Source organism: Sinocyclocheilus rhinocerous, unplaced genomic scaffold (genome assembly GCF_001515625.1).
Source record: "Sinocyclocheilus rhinocerous isolate Xijiao unplaced genomic scaffold, SAMN03320098_v1.1 scaffold1065, whole genome shotgun sequence".
NCBI lineage: Eukaryota > Metazoa > Chordata > Actinopteri > Cypriniformes > Cyprinidae > Sinocyclocheilus > Sinocyclocheilus rhinocerous.
The window spans coordinates 63,658-74,178 of NW_015628720.1; the positions used below are offsets into that span (position 1 = coordinate 63,658).

At 33.1% G+C, this 10,521-nt stretch overlaps 1 protein-coding gene across 1 annotated transcript in view; it reads right to left on the bottom strand.

The window, feature by feature from the left end:
- frem1a (Fras1 related extracellular matrix 1a) overlaps positions 1-8,925 on the bottom strand; it is a 41,813-nt gene extending 32,888 nt beyond the window's left edge. The window contains exon 1 of the mRNA XM_016550072.1: positions 8,836-8,925. The gene's annotated coding sequence lies outside the window, so the exon portion shown is untranslated. The remainder of the gene's footprint in view (positions 1-8,835) is intronic.
- Positions 8,926-10,521: the final 1,596 nt, after the last annotated feature.

Sequence of the window (10,521 nt, forward strand, 5' to 3'; positions counted from 1 at the left end):
ATATATTATGTAAACAAAAACTTTTATTTTGGATGCGATTAATCGTTTGACAGCACTAACATATATATATATATATATATATACACACACACACAATTTAAATAATATACTAGTATATTTTACATTACATAAATGAGTAAATTATTATACACACATTTATATATATATATATATGTATGTATAACATTTACTTCCAGTAATTTAAATTGTAAATAAAAATGTAAAAATGTAAATACATATTATTATTATTATTTGTTTGTTTGTTTTTTAATATTGAGGTGAAATGTGATCCGGACATGATCGTTAGGTGTTTTTTTTTTTTTATGATTTTTTAATGTTTTTTAATTTTTTAATCATTTTTTAATGATTCACAAGTTAATAATGGCATAAATGTAGAAATGAGATGCAACTTTCCCATTAATCCATAATAAATAACCTGCAAACGAAGGAATTTGGGAATCAAATTCTCCTCAGCGTGAGGCTAAAACATCTTCGTCAGCTCTCTCTGACACGTTTGTTGAGTGATAGGAGAAAAAGTCCTTCCGAGCCCAGTCCCACTGAGGTGAGACGTCAACTTAAGAGATGACCTTTGACCCTAAACAATCTCTAGGAGCTGGAGTGACCAGTCTGGAGACTGAGGCTGTCTCATCAGTCAGCACTGAACTCACTGCTAAAGAGGGTCAGTTCTTCCTCCTGCAGTTTAATGAGCCATTAAAACACAGACTCAAGGGCATGATATGTGCTTTCCACCTTACAGCTTCATGCAGACACTATTACTCAAAATGATCAACTCAAATAAAATAAAAACATTCACCCAGACCATAAACATACTTTGTTATTAATCAAATTTGTTTCATCAAACAAAATTAATTAGTCATATTTTTGGCTCAATTCATCTCGAAGCAAAACAATGAAACACACAATGGATTTGTGCAGTACATTTCTGTGAATTTGAGCTCACTGGGTCACAGTGGGTCTTTTCCTAGCATCAAAACATCTGGAATGAGTCCGTCTTTGTTTACTCACTAACATATTTTCTTTTAAAGGCCTCTCCTCTTTTCTTCCCGCTGTCTTTCTCCATTGGAAAACCCAGTTTTCTAAGATTGTTCCACAGCCTCAGGCTGAACAAAGTCAAAGCCAGGCAACAGAGACTTCCGTAGCTTAAAAAGCAAGATGTAATCAATCTGTTTTGTTGGGATGGCGTGAAATTTCATAGAGGTACAAACAGGGTCGACTCAACATAAAGACAGTCAGAAACAAAGAGAAAACACAGGCAGCTCTAAAAAATGACTTAGCACAAAGTACTAATTAAAATACAAATTCTTGTTGAACAGATAATGCTGCAGAGGTTTACAAAACCATTCTTACTTCATTTTGCCATCATAAACCCACAGTTAAGCTGTGAGAGAAGGTTTTTTTCACTTCTAAGAAGTGCAAAGTTCAGGACAACCATGAGCACAATGAAGCGAAACAAGTAACTGCATGTGCTCTGTTTACCATTAGTCTGTCTCTGCTTCCTTAATGTATAAGAGGGTTGATTGCTCTGTGTGTAACTGTATTGAATGTGCACTTGTAGTGCACTTAAAATCTTAAAATATCTATTAATGAAACTTAACACACTTAAGTACACTTTTACAAAGTGCACTTCGCAATAATGTCAAATTAGAAGTTTTACTTTAAAGCACATTTTAAATCATTGTTTAAAAAAATGTAAAGCACATGTAAACTACTTGATTGTGACTTTACCTATAGTGTTATTTGATATTACATTTAAAGTTAATATATTTTAAATGCAGTAAATTGCAACTTCATCATTACAAATGTGTAATTACACTGTAAAAAGTGATAACCTGTAACTGTTACCTTAAAAAAGCTTATTTCTACCTGATTAACCAATAAATGTTAAAAGAAAATTAGGTATAAATTAATGTATTTAAGTTCATTTCGTATATTTTTGACTTGAAAAAAAAATAGTTCAAACCATTTTAAGGCTGCCATTTTTTCATCGGTCAAATATATTTAAATTCATGACCTACATGTTGCAATAGAAATTATATTAAAGTTAGCTTACCATAAATGCTTGTCAGTGCATTTCGTCAGTACACTTTAATCATATTTCAAACACAATAAAAGTAATTCTGAAATTACACATAAAGATGTACTTAAGTCCTACTTAAGTGGGTCAAAAAAAAGCACTTTAAAGTTCAGCTAATTATATTGAAAATGAATTCCAGTTTTTCATTTAATTTCAAATGAAATGTCAAGCACTTGCTATAGGATTAACAATGTGTTCATTACTTTTAATAAGCTAGTAATTACAGCAAATGCTGTAGTTTGGAGAGAACAAAAGATCAACAGGATTTGGCCTTTCATATTTAGGTTAACACTATTCCAGCACTCCAGAAATCTTCCAGAATATGATGTCATGTTTTATCAACCTTTTATCAAATTGCATTATAAAATGTGAAAATAAAGGTGTTAACCTGGTTACTTATCGTGCTTCCATCATGTGATGTCAGGCAATGTTGATGAAAGTTGTTGATCTAGTCCATGTGCGGCACCTTAAAACATATGATACCTGGAAACAGATGTGGTAAAACAACTCCTTATTGAGATCCCAAACCCTTGTTTAACTCTCTTCAAATCCAGACACCTTTAGTTTGGCATTACATCATGCTTTTCATTGAGGGCACATGGTTTTACTGTCCTCATGCATGTCGCATGTGTTCAGTACCTCACAGAAAAGGCCTAAAACACAGCACAATCGCTCTTTAAATGCAATATCTGTGTATTTTTGCTTCACTAATGACAATCATCGTAAACATAGTCAAAGTAGAATCATCTGCTGCGTCTCTGAGCAACACACAGTAGCGTGATTTGATACAGTATTTTAAACGAATCAGCTGAGTGAATGATTCAATGACTCTTTCATTTAATTCCTGAAAGAATCAGTATTTTGAACTAATAATTTGAACGAATGATTCAATGAGACAGTCACTTGTCCCAGTTCTGTTGGACTGTTATTAGAGAATGCTGCTCGACCAATCAGATTCGAGAACCGGAATGTCTCCAGGAAGAAAAGCACATTTGTACATTTATTTTAGCTACTTCCCTGTCATAAGGATGTTCATCACCTCTACTGCCGTGATGTCACTGAAAGAGGATTGTGTGTTTGTAAGCTAAGCTTTCACACTTCAGGCCCAGGAAGTCTATAACAGGGAGGATTATGGGTTCGCTTCACAGGTTATTCTCCAAAAAAGGGCCAAATTCCTTGTTGTGCATTGTAGAGATTAGCACTGGGACCTTTTCACTTCACTGCAGCCCATCTCAACCACATGCCTCCCAAATCCAGTGAGTAAAAGCCAATGTGTTAAGCCTCTTCTTACATTACAAAAAGGAAAATTATAATATTATTTAACAGTGAAAAAAACTAATAACAACAACCAACATTTAACTACCAAAACTACCAAGATATACTTTCAAGAATAAAAAAAACAATCATCCTGCTCAATATTTTTTAAACGATCCCTTGTGGAAAAGATATACACTTTATCTCTTGCTTTTTATAAAATAACACTTTCAAAGAATGTACTTAAGTGTGAATGGAATTTAATGTTTTCAAACACTTAATCGCATATCATTTACAATTCAATGAAATTAGAGTATTAAAGTTTAAATTTATATTCAATACAATTAGCTGAACTTTGTAGACCCACTTAAGTAGGACTTAACATCTTTGTATGTAATTTCATTATTACCTTTATTATCTTTGAAATATGGTTAAAGTTCTGCTAAATGTACTGCCATGCATTTATGATCAACTAAAATATATTTGAATGTCATTTCTATTGAAGATTGTTTGTTATGCATTTAAATATATTTGAAATTACTCCTTTGTAATGATGAAGTTGCAGTTTAGTGCATTTTAAATATATTATATTGATATATTACAGTTAAAATTATAATCAAGTACTTTACATGTGTTTTAGTATGTTAGTCAACACATCAAAATAAGTGTACTTATTTAAAACACACCAAAAGATTATAAAAACAATGATAACAAAGTAAAACTTTATATTTGACGTTATTTGACAGTGCACTTTTAAAAAGTGTACTTAAGTGTGTTCAGAAACATAATCAAGAAAGTGTCTCTCTTTAAGTACACTTAAGTGACTTTTGATTTCATTAATATATTATCTGCAAGTATAGTTATTTAAAAACACACTTTTAAGATTTGAAGTAAACTACAAGTACACATTCAATGCAAGGGGTTGCAACAGATTACCTACTTTTCCAACAGCAAAAAAAAAGTATTTCCTCTCTGATTAATGGCTTAAAATCCCTGGAGTGCCTTTAAGGCATTTCAAATGTTTTTGTGCATAAACCACATCAAACTTCCAGAGCATTCCCAACTCTGCTTGTGTGATCTCACAGTTTAGAAACTGTCAACATTGTTCTCAGGGCATGATTCTACATGCTGTACAGTCTGTGATTAGACGCTTCACCCCTGTTTGGGATGTTCTCTGAAGGTTTGCAGCAAGTTCAACAGACAAGTGTTGAAGGGATACTTCAAGGGTTCAGGTAAACACAAAATCGTAATGAGGCTTGACTAGAAAAGGTTACAGCAAAAATGCATTGAAGAGACTCTTGTTTTGAACTCTTATCTTGTAAGAACCTGAACAATCACACCAGCATCATCCCAGAAAAGCTGCTGGTTTTAGATGTGACGCAAACATCTCACAAACACTGTTTAACCAAAACCACAAGCTGAATTTATGGTAATTATTATATATAATATATTTTCATGGGAATATATGGGGAACACCAGTTATTCTGACAAAGAAATGTAATTTTCTCACCCAAAAAAAATTATAAAAATTCATAGCCATTAATGTGAAACACTTAGCATTATTTCATAATACTTTCATGTAAAATAATTTAAATAATCATAACATACATTAAGCTCAAAATGGTTCATACTCAATATTGTTTTCATAAACAGATAAAGATTTCTTTGTCTCATGAAAACATACAAACAAGAAAGCCATTATTGACCACTCTCCTTCATATTTACTACTATGTAATTTAGCAAAAAACGGGAGTAAAAAACTGACATTTAAAACCACAAAAGTCGCAGGTCATTAAACACAACAATCCTACCAATCACAAGCAATCAGACTCAATTAAAGCCAGCTGATTGAAGTATGAGGATGTTATGAGAGCGTTTCACATAGGTCTATATTAATTGGATATTATTGTAGTAACATTGTTTGTTCATTATGGTTATGGGCTGGAGGGATGGGGAGATACGTTTCAAGTTTAGCCAAGATTCACGTCCTACTGTTTTGGTGTAGATATCGCGGTGATTAAGAGGCTCCAGTCAGGAAAGCCCAAGGCAGGCCGGGTGGGTGGCCCCGGACCCCTCTGCACTCTGTCTAAACTTCGCTCTGCTTCTGTTCAAACATGTGGGGGCAGTTTTCCTGTCATCAAAACGAGCCGAGACCAAGTGTGAAAAACAATACGAGCAATGACAAAATGTGCCGCTCAAAATGTTTAATTAAATTTAAATGGCCATGGAGGTAACTACTGCAACTGCAACAGCTGCAAAAAGTTATTAACCAATTTAATACAAAGTTAAATAAAGGATAAATTGCTTTACTTCCTCCACCATTCAGCCTAAATACAGTACATAATAAATAATTTTGTGAAAAAAATAAGTTCAATTGCACAAGATATTAATATATTATTATAAATAATGTAACACATAAATATATACACACACATACACAACATAGTAAAAAAAATCATATATTTAAAATACAAAGTATAGTTCAAATCTATTCACATATTTACTGACATCGCTTGAGACTTGCTGATATAAAAATTATAATTAAACTTTATTCGGATTGTTCATTATGGTTATGGGCTGGAGGGATGGGGAGATACGTTTCAAGTTTAGCCAAGATTCACGTCCTACTGTTTTGGTGTAGATATCGCGGTGATTAAGAGGCTCCAGTCAGGAAAGCCCAAGGCAGGCCGGGTGGGTGGCCCCGGACCCCTCTGCACTCTGTCTAAACTTCGCTCTGCTTCTGTTCAAACATGTGGGGGCAGTTTTCCTGTCATCAAAACGAGCCGAGACCAAGTGTGAAAAACAATACGAGCAATGACAAAATGTGCCGCTCAAAATGTTTAATTAAATTTAAATGGCCATGGAGGTAACTACTGCAACTGCAACAGCTGCAAAAAGTTATTAACCAATTTAATACAAAGTTAAATAAAGGATAAATTGCTTTACTTCCTCCACCATTCAGCCTAAATACAGTACATAATAAATAATTTTGTGAAAAAAATAAGTTCAATTGCACAAGATATTAATATATTATTATAAATAATGTAACACATAAATATATACACACACATACACAACATAGTAAAAAAAATCATATATTTAAAATACAAAGTATAGTTCAAATCTATTCACATATTTACTGACATCGCTTGAGACTTGCTGATATAAAAATTATAATTAAACTTTATTCGGAGTACTACTTAATATTAAGCCTAAAATGTGTTTTAATGTCACTATTGATGAGGACTGTAGGATCTTTGAATAATGCCGGTCTTTAAATGCAAGATATTTAAAGTGTACCTGAAGTATACTTGCAATAGTTCCACTTTAGCACAATCAAATATACTTCAGTATGTCTTTAGTTGGACTTCAGCACTACTTCTGCACAATTAAAGTGCATTAAGTACAAAATGAATTGTTCCAATTTAGCAGACTTTCAGTTTACCAGTTTAGTATACCAAAAGTACAATTGTAGTGTATTTTTTATTAAGTACATAAAAATCTAGTATACTTAGCATGATATATATATATATATATCATGCTAAGTATATATATATATATATATATCATGCTAAGTATATATTATACAGCATGCCTTTTATTCAATATGTTGGGTAAACACTCACATTATCACAGGCATTTGGGTCTGCACCTCTGGTGAGGTAACTTTTGATCATTGGCAATTTGTTATCCAGCGCTGCCTTCAGAAAGTCATCCTCGTCAACAAAATCATTCTGTGAGACAATGAGATGATTACTTGAGGGGTTGAAATCTCATTAATAATGATTGCTTTGAAGTATGCTTACCACTATCTCTTGTTTAGGCCGTGTTTTGTAGACTGGTGTACTTGTTTTTATATATATATCATGCTAAGTATATATTATATTTATCCAAAGCGACTTACAAATATAATTAAATATGAATAATATATGATGTATAAAATTATAAGGCATAACATTTTTTCTAGGTTTTTGCTATTTTAGAAAAAAGAACAAGTGGTGTAAAAATAAAAAATAAAAATGTGAAATTCTGTAAAAATAAACCTCTCAAGTAATTGTATCTTTTATTAAGCATGTTTCAGTACTGGAAAACAAAATAAAGGTACTGATTAAGCAAATCATTTTTTGAAATACAGGGTATGTAACTGTCCTTCTTACAAGGTGAGGCCATGCAAACTATCATTTCCTTCCACTGCACAGCTCAAATCTCTGGGTCACATGGGGAAAAAAAGTGTGCGTTCCTCTCTGAAGAAGTGGCCTTTCTGTACAGCTGGGACTGACTGGAGACACCGGCTGGAGCCAGCAGAAATCGGCTGCCTTTCCTCACAGTGCTGTGCACTGCTTCTCATCTCACTAATGACAGGGTAACGAGCAGCCAACTATTTCCAAAGCAAAGATGAGCAGAGGGAAAGGGGGAGGCCGGAGCCGCGTCTTCGCTCTCTAAACAGCTTTGGCCCCTATTTGGCAGCATACCAACCGTTCTCAGTGCTTGCAAGACTCCCAGATGGAAAAAAAAAAAAAAAGACGAGTATGGGGTATTGTTATTCTAAGCTTAAAAAAAGCTCAATAAAAATGCTGATTTCATTCATAAGGTGGACAGGGATTTATTTTGAATGCTTTACACTTGACTTTCACCTGGATAAGTTAATGACTATATTCTGAGAGTGATTCCTCTTACAGTATGACCAATTGAGGATTCATTCAGTCAAAATCATTAGGAAATCATTCAAACTTTCTTACGGAAAAACACATTAAAGATTTTGAAGTTTAGAAATAGTTTCACGGATTTCACAAAGAGAGCATTATTTGAGGTAGAAATTTCAAAATAATGTCTACACTCTTATTGGCATTTTATGAAGATTTCATGAAGAACCTTCAACATCCATGGAATTTTTCCAAAAGGTTCTTTTAAGAATCACTCTTAAAATTCCAAAAGGGGGGGGTTTGCAGTGATGCCAAAATTTTTGGAACTATTTTTGGTTCCCCAATTCTTAAAAGAACCATTTTTTTTCTTAGTGTGAGGACCATTTTAATCATCTGAAGAACCATTTTCCGCTATAGAGAACTTATTTGAATCCAAAAGGTTCTATAGATTTTTACCTATTCTTCATGGAACCATCAATGCCAATAAAGAACAAAATGATTCTTTTAAGAACTGTTGACTGAAAGGTTCTTTGTGGAACCCAAAACCTCCTTTTGAAACCTTTATTTTTAAGAGTGTAAGGTAAATTCTCCCATGTGCCATTCTTATTCAAAATGTCTTATTTGGTAGAAATTCATACAAAATAGATGTGACTAATAAACACATATACTGGTCATCTTCAATCAGTTAATCTAAATGTTAACATTGTTTTTCTTGACTAAACTTCTTTATAGTATTTCACCCTTCATCTTTCATGAATGAAAACAACAGATCTAGAAAGTGACATTGTTACACACTCACAAACAAACACACACACAAACACAGTTAATCAGACAAGTCCTTACCTGAAATCACAGCACTTGCCACTCCACAACTGTTTGTCTTCTCTCTTTCACTCCACCGCTTTCCACAGCAACTGTCTAATTGACACCCCTGCGGAGTGAGATTTGGAGAAGTGGAGGAGGTGGGTGTTGTGTGGAAACTCAGAGGAGGGAGGTGGGATTGTCCCGCTCCGGAGGCTTCTGGGGAGGAGGAGGAGAGAGGCTGGGCATGGAGAGAGCAAAAAATGCAGAGGCAATCAGAAAAGAGAGGCAAACACAAACAGACAGAGATCAAAGAGAAGCAATCTACGCTCAGACACACAGCACCACACCATTAGATAATGACAGATTGAGATCTTCCATCAAAGGGTGTGATGACGCCACTGAGAAAAAATAGCATGTTTGTTCACAAAGATCTGTCAAATCATTTTCTAAGTGTCTCTGAATGAGTAGCTGGAAAATAATATGGGCTAAACTTCTTTTTTTTTCACAATAGCCCAAAGAAAAATTATATTTTAGGTGCTGTGACACCCTTTTTCACGTGTTTCTAGTTTTTATTTGTCATATACTGTACACATTATCTACCCACAAGGTTGTGCATTAAATAGTAAAATGTATGTGCATGTTATCTAATATAACAAAAGAATGATCTAGAAATAAATTAATACATGCATTTGAAAAATAAAATATTTTAATCACCTTTTAGCTTGCTGCTGTTTACTGCATAGTCCTGTAATGTGATAAATGCACTTAAAAAAAATAATAATTATCAAACTTATATGAACTCATAAAATATGACTTTAAAAACTACTTTTTTTCTTCAAAATAACTATATTTTAGGTTTATTTTTCAAGTGTCAAGTTTTTATTTGTCACATACATGTTACCTACCCACATGATTGTGCATAATATGTTTATAATAATACAATATTTGACCTAATATAAGAAAGGAAATTATTAATGTACAAAGAAAGAAAGATTAAGTGCAAACTCTTTGTTTTCTGTATTAAGCACCTTTTAGCTTTTTGCTGTTCACTGCATAGTTATGCAGTGTGATAAACACATTTGAAAACACTAATTAATTATACAAATTAAGTCATACAAATGCATTTATGTAATAACTAGAAAATGTTGTTGGAAGTAGTTTTATTTCTCACAAATCCTCATAAAAGTAGCAAATAATGTGGGCCAAACTTTTTTTAAGATAACACAAAAAAACTCTTTATTTTAGGTGCTGTGACACCATTTTTCAAGTGACAAGTTTATATTTGTTGCATATTTAAAGGTTCACTCACATGGTTGTGCATTAAATACAAAATATGTCTGTTATCTAACATACGGTAAGAATATAAGAAAAGAAAATGTACAAATGTACAAAGAAGTAAAAAATGATTTCATTCTTTTTCGAGCATCTTTATAGCTTTTGCTGTTCACTGCATAGTCTGCAGTGTGATAAATGCATTTAAAAATACAAATGCAAATGAATTATCAAACTTACATGCAATTATTAAAATGCACATATAAATAGAAAGTGCAGTTAAAAATAGTTTTAAAGGGGTCATATGATGCGATTTCAAGTTTTCCTTTCTCTTTGGAGTGTTACAAGCTCTTGGTGCATAAAGAAGATCTGTAAAGTTGCAAAGACTAAAGTCTCAAATCCAAAGAGATATTCTTTATAAAAGTTAAGAGTCAGCCACACCTACCTAAAACG